Genomic DNA, 6885 nt, shown 5'->3' with positions numbered 1-6885 from the left:
TGAACCTACTTCACCATTTATACCAACATCCACTCAACCTTCACCAAATACCACCATTCCACCAAATACTACCGAACCCACTATAATCCAAAATGTTACACCAACCAACACCACACAACCCATTACTACCCAAGAAGAACCAACCATCACATTTAACCCTTCCACTACTATACCACCATTATCCCATTTCTTCCCGGGTGCGAGTCCGTCATATTCAAGCCATACCATAGCACCAATTTCGTCCATTGTCCATGCTACACCGTTTCGACCATCAAACCAGTCGGGTTTTCATTACTCGACGCTTCCATTTGGGCAATCTTCGGGAATTCAAGGAGATGGGTATGATGAAGGATATGAGGAGTTTGAGGGTTTTGATGAAGACGGGTACGCTTATGGGGGTGAAGGAGATCAAGGAGAATTCGGGTATATGGAAGGTCAAATGCAAGTGATTCCCAATGTTGGTGGAGTGCAACAACAACAACTCATACCTCAACACATTCGGCCGAGGCCACAAGGGCCACAAGTGCAACATCCCATACCATTGCAATAAGTTCATCCGCCGAATGTTCAACAACAATTTCAAAGGCCTATTCAACACCCACCGATGCCGCAACAACAATTTCAACAACCATTGGCACCACAAGGGCGTATGCCAAGACCAATGGGTCCTATGCGTCCAAGGGGTCGTGTGGGTGTACCAAGAAGGCATCTTAGAGAAAATGTGAGGGGCATTGAAGCGCATTTTAGGCCGGTAATCACTCATAATCCTTCACCGGTAGTCATTCCTCACAATGATCAAGGGAGGACATTTGAAGTGAGGACTAACTCATTGCAAAGCTTGCCAAAATATAAGGGTTTAGCAACGGAGGAGCCTTACTTTCATTTGGAGGCTTATGACTCGATTTGCAACACGCTTGGGAGTCAAGGATTCTCAGCCGATGATATTAAATTGGTATTATTCCAATTTTCTTTGGAAGACAAGGCGAAAAAGTGGTTCTACACATTACCTTCAGCATCTATATATACATGGGGGGAAATGCAACAAACCTTTTTGGATGAATTTTACACCGCTCAAAAGACGAATGATGCTAGAAAAGGGTTGAGGAGCTTTCAACAACAACATGGTGAAATGTTTCATGAGGCTTTTGAACGTTTCAATATGATGATAAAAAATTGCCCTCACCATGGAATTGAATTGTGGGAATTAATGAATGCTTTTCACGAGGGGTTGAGTGCTGAAGATGCTCGTGATTTAATGTCTATCACCGGTGGGACTTTTGGTACAATTACGAGAATGATGATTGGGAGTTTTTGGAGAGCATGGCAGCTACATCAAAAAGAAAAGCTCAAGCATCGAGGAGAGCACGACCGGTGTTTGCCCGACCTCAAGTGCACGCAATAGATGACGGTAATGTTCAAACCACTAACCAAATTTATGATGTTTGTGCATTGTGTAATGAAATAGGTCACGCGGCTGAAAATTGCCAAGGAATGGTGGAAGGGCAATATGAAGAAGTTCATGCTGTTCAAGGTCAAGGAGGGGGTGGTAGAAATTATAAAAACATGAATTCTAATACTTACCACCCCGGGTTGAGGAACCACCCAAATTTTCGGTATGGGAACCCTTCAAATCAAGCTAACCCGAATTTCCAAGGAAACCAAGGATTTCAAAGGCAATATCAAACGGGTCAAAGCTCTTCGGGTGGAAACGAAGTAATGGAGATGTTGAAGGCGATGCAAGTTGAAATGCAACGAATGAATCAACGTGATGAGGTTCGGATGCAAAAGGACGAGGCCCGTAATAAAGCGATTCAAACTTTGACCACCCAAATGGGTCAGCTTGCAAGTGAAGTGGCGATATTGAAGAAAGCAAAAGGCCAGTTACCAAGTGACACGGTGATAAATCCCAAAAACATTTAAAGTGTTAATATCAATGTGGTAAGCACCGTTCCTAGTACTAAATTTAATGAAACATTGCTAACTTCTTCATATCAAGTGAATGCAGGTTTGGAAAAAGATGCCGAAATCGAGAATGATAAAGAGTATGGAGCGCTAATCGTGCCTATCCGAGTGGGGAAACTAAAAATTCCTCATGCATTGTTGGATTATGGGGCGAGCATGAGTGTGTTACCGGGTGAGCTATATGACATGTATGATTTCGGTCCGCTTGAAGATGTAGACACCATGGTGAGCTTGGCGGATGAGAGTTGGAGGCGTCCACGGGGAATAGTTAAGAATGTTATGATTCGATTGGGAGAATTCGAATACCCGGTGGATTTTCTAGTTCTAGACTATGCTTCTACCAAAATGGTAGCACAACAAAGGGTAATCTTAGGTAGACCATTTCTATACACAGCAAATGCTAAAATTAATTGTAGAGACGGGATTATTACCATGACCGAAAAGAAGCGTAAGTTGTCCTTTGATGTTCAAACTAAAGTGATTAGTTATGAATCCATTGAGGGGAAGGGTGGTGAGTCTAGTGATTGTATAAAAAAGGTGTTCCAAAGAATGAGAATAAATCACCCACCGGATCGTGAAGAAAAGCATATGGGTTCAAGCAAGAGCGTATTTGATTACCCACCGAGTCAAAACAAGATGGATGCATTTTGCTCAATGGCACAAGGAAGTGAAGGAGATGGCAGGAACCGATTCTTTGAGCCACCATAAACAGAGGTGGCACGGTCTGGCTGAAGACCTGAAAACTTAGCGCTGCTCGGGAGGCAACCCGGGGTTTTAAACTGATCTTGCTATTTTGTTACTTTTCTATGTTTCAGGGCCATTGCAACATTCAAGTGAGGGGAAGATGTACGGATATTTGTGTGAAGGTGGTGATAGGAAGTCAGATTGTCTACAACATCGGTTGTGTCGAACTTCACCAGGTCAATGTACTCTTTCCTTAGTCTTGTTATGTTCTTTAGCTTTGAAATTTTGGTAGTTAGTTGTTTGCTTTTGTTTATGGTTGGGAGGTTTGGGGGTGTATTAGTTGATGTTATGTTTTGGGGTTGGGCTAGTTTGTGGTGTGTATAAAAAAAATAATACAAAAAGAAACTTGGGGTTTGAGAGTATAAGCAATTGTTGATGTTCTTGGTTAAAGCGATCTTTTCCTCAAAACCATACATTGGGACAATGTATCCCAAGTGTGGGGATGGGGGAATTTTTGAGAATTTTAAAATTTTTGTAAATCCAAGCGAGAAGTGTAAAAATTTGAAAACTTGATATTGTGCCATTTGACACACCGACACCCATTCCTAGTCTTTTCTTGGTGAGAATCGAGCCACATATGAGTGTTATTGATATTTCTTTGTTTGAGTGGCGGTGTGTGTAGTGTGTTAATAGAACTTGTGTGTGAATACTTGTTAAATCCTAGAGTTAGCATGTTTTTGGAAATGATAGGAGACTTTTAGGAAGCCTCGTCTAGATGTGTGAGAGTGCGGGATTGGTGGGTTGGACCTCATACTTTACATATATGAGCTTGGTATTGTGAGGGGTGGGGGTTTGGTCTTTAGAAAGCCATGTTTGAGCCTTATACCATTCGGTTGTGACCCAAACCTACTTCCTACAAAATTTTACCTTTTGAGATGACCCGGTTTAGGAGATTTAGTATGTAGTATTGATGTTCTTGTATCTATTGTTGAGTTTGATGTGTTATGAAAAAAAAAGAGAGAAAGAGAAAAATATGAAAAAAAAGAAAAAAAAAGAAAAAGTGTTTAGTTTCAATGATAGTTAGAAGTTGATGATGTTTTGTATATAGTTGTTTGCGTTGTTTAGTAGGGGAAATAAAATCGGGTCAAATCAATTAGCTCTTTCATATGTATTCCACCATTTTCCTACCCTTGCACCTAGCCCCGTTACAAACCGTAAGTCCCTCTTGATTCGCATGCTAGATATTTGTTAGGAAGAAACTTGATTCTCATACAAGCCTATTGTCGCACACACATACATGCATTGAGTGGTTTAGCATAACATGCTAATTTTTCTTGTCACCGAGAGTTTTTGTGAGGGGTGTGTCTTGTGGTACGATTGAAGGTTAGTAAAAGGTCGGCACATTTTAGCTCGGTTTGCATGTTGATCGCTTATGGTTGTGAATAGTTTTAAATGGGTTGCTTGGGACAAGCAACGGGTAAGTGTGGGGATGTGACGGGTGGTCCGTAGGACAACCCTTAAATGAGCTAAATATGCGCACATCTCATGCTTTATTTGGTTAATTGTGGGAATTTGGTAACTACGGTGCGTTGGTATTTGCAGGTGTTAAAGTGTATAAAAGATGGATATTATGGAGCTTGGATGGATGCTAGATGATGGTGGAAACAAGAATTATTGATTCCACTTGTAATGAAAGAAACAAGAAAAACCATAACATACAACACCGTAATCTACGGCTCTGGCCGTAGGTTACGGCTTCAACATGTCCAAATTTCATCACCGTAAAACAGGAGGGACACGCCGTAAAGAACCATTCAGAGCCGTAACCTACGCCCCCCAGCCGTAGGTTACGGCGCCTATGTTGACTTCTGAAATTGCTGACCGCCGTAACCTACGGCCCTCTGCCGTAGGTTACGCCACCGACTGATCCCATCTTGTAACCTTCGCATTTATTGGCCATTTGATGGGGATTTATGGTGTCTAATCATGGGTTTTCGGTTACTACTTGAGGGGAACGAGATTGGGAGTACAAGGGAGGCACTTGGAAGTGAAAAACATATCTTATCATCTATCTTTCATCTAGTTTTGTTGGTGATCTTGTTGAACAACATTACCTTCTATTTTTGCATTATGATGTCACTTCAAGCCATGTGTGGCTAAACATTCTATGATTATCTTGGGTTGAAGGTTGTGTAAGACTTGTGCTTTTATTTTATATTTCTAGAATAACAACTCCTTTCTCTTTGAATTGTTTGTTATGGTGCATGATTGATTGTTAGTAAAGTATTGATTTTTATGCTAAACTAATTAGAAACCATACGTTCTTGGTGCCGTTGGCAATCGAGATATCATGGGTATAGTTAGGCTTGGGTAAGGGTTAATTGATCATCGGGTAACAACCTCACGTTCTAGGAATCTGAGTACTTAGTTCCCTTTCATCACTGCAATTGGTCATACACGAACTATGTCTATGTAGTTCTTTCTAGTTGAATGTAGCACAAAAGTCGAAGCAAACCGGAAACTCAAGATAGTCATTTGTCTCGAAAATTGTTTACAAACTAAATTCTCACTTCACAAATTAATTAGTAATCTTAGTTAAAAAAAACCCAATACAATCAAACCAACTCTTGAATTTTACTCTTCTTGCAATTAGTCTACTTTAGTTAATTTAGATAAATTCTCAAATAACACATTTTCCACAAACTCCCCGTGTTCGATACCCACTTACCGCTATCTATTTAGTTGTATTTGGATTAAATTTGATTGTGACCACGACATCACGTCAATAACTCCTTGTTTTATCAGGGTTGTTTTTGATAGTTTCTAGAATTATGTGATTCCGTGTTTGATGGTAAATCTGATATATCGTTATATAATCATGTATTTTTTTTGTGAATCAGAATATGTTTTCTGGTTTGTTTACTTGGATGGTTTTGTCACATATGTTTGTGTTATTATCGAAGAAGATGTGGTTCTTGTGGTTTCTTTAGTTGCCGTATGTCTTCAATTTTTAAAGAATCTTGTTTTTTTTCTTTGTTTGGTAAAAATTGTATGTGTTTTTGCTCCTTGTGAACAGAGAGTTGGATATGGAATTATTTTTCACTATTCGAGAAAAAAATCTTAAAACATTTTTTATGTTGATTAAGTTTGACGTAGCTCTGTGTTAATTGCCGAAGAGTTGTATCCAAAGGCTGAAACCGATTGAAGAAGATATTCAATAAGTAAAAAAGGATCTTTATAATTGATGTAGATATATCATTGTTTAAAATCATGGTGACTTGTTTGGTTTTAACTTGCTTAATAGTGGCAAATTGTAACGTATTATTCCGTCATTATGTAAACAAGGTTGTATATAAGATTAGTTTCTAGCATTGAAAAGAAAGGAACTAGAGTTTGTTTTAAGAGGCATGTGAAAAAATTAGCAAGGAAGTTTCTTATATCTTTTGATGTTTGTTCTTGTTCATGACTCTTTGTCTCTTGAGATTTCAATTTTTTATCTTCTTGCTCCCAAGAGGAACATAAATATTGAAGGCTGTAGTATTTCAACATTTGTTTGGCATTTGTCGACTAGTATTCTCAGGGAAGTTATTATATATCATTGTTCTTATTCTTTGATTTCTTCAATCTTAGAGCTAAACATGTGTGTTTAATTTTTTTTTAAAAGAAAGAAACCATGAATGTTTGGAGGTAAATGTTTTTCGTTTGTTCAACTCTAAGATTTATGGGGGATGTTAAAATATAAGATTATATTTCAATCTTGAGTTGACCAATTTGTTGCAAGTTGTGTTTTAGCAGAAGCTTGATGTTTGAGGGACTGGAGTAGAATTACGGATACTTGAAATGCTGAATGTGGAGATTTCTTTTGAAAGTATTAAATGGATGTAGCTGGGTAAACTTAAAAGAAAGGGTTCTAATTTAGTTACGCAGTTTTTGGGGTTTCTATCAAGAGTTCTCTCAGTTTCTTCTACAAGGATAAAAACCAGCACTCTAGGGTTCGCCAAAGAATCATCCAATTGCCTTCGTCTTCTTCAACATCAACCACGGTCACAATTAGGGTTCTCAGATCATCAATCATCTGTATCGCCTTGTTTTTTTTTGTTTCTTCATGTAAATTTGTTGTATGTTTTGTTCATATCATATCAACTGATATAGTTTTAGATCAATTGATTGCATATATTGTATCATTGAATGTAAGACCCATCTCGTATAATCACGTCAACTTTATAAATCTTGCATCTA

General features: G+C 38.7%; 1 non-coding gene across 1 annotated transcript; it reads right to left on the bottom strand.

Moving 5' to 3' along the window:
- Positions 1-1085: 1085 nt before the first annotated feature.
- LOC118491738 lies at positions 1086-1191 on the bottom strand. The gene has a single exon (XR_004892183.1). It is a non-coding gene; the product is annotated as a small nucleolar RNA R71 (small nucleolar RNA).
- Between the last annotated feature and the right edge of the window lie 5694 nt (positions 1192-6885).

The sequence above is a fragment of the Helianthus annuus genome, chromosome 4 (assembly GCF_002127325.2).
Source record: "Helianthus annuus cultivar XRQ/B chromosome 4, HanXRQr2.0-SUNRISE, whole genome shotgun sequence".
Classification (NCBI taxonomy): domain Eukaryota; kingdom Viridiplantae; phylum Streptophyta; class Magnoliopsida; order Asterales; family Asteraceae; genus Helianthus; species Helianthus annuus.
Note: the sequence above shows the minus strand (reverse complement) of the source record. Positions and strands in the feature narration are given on the sequence as shown.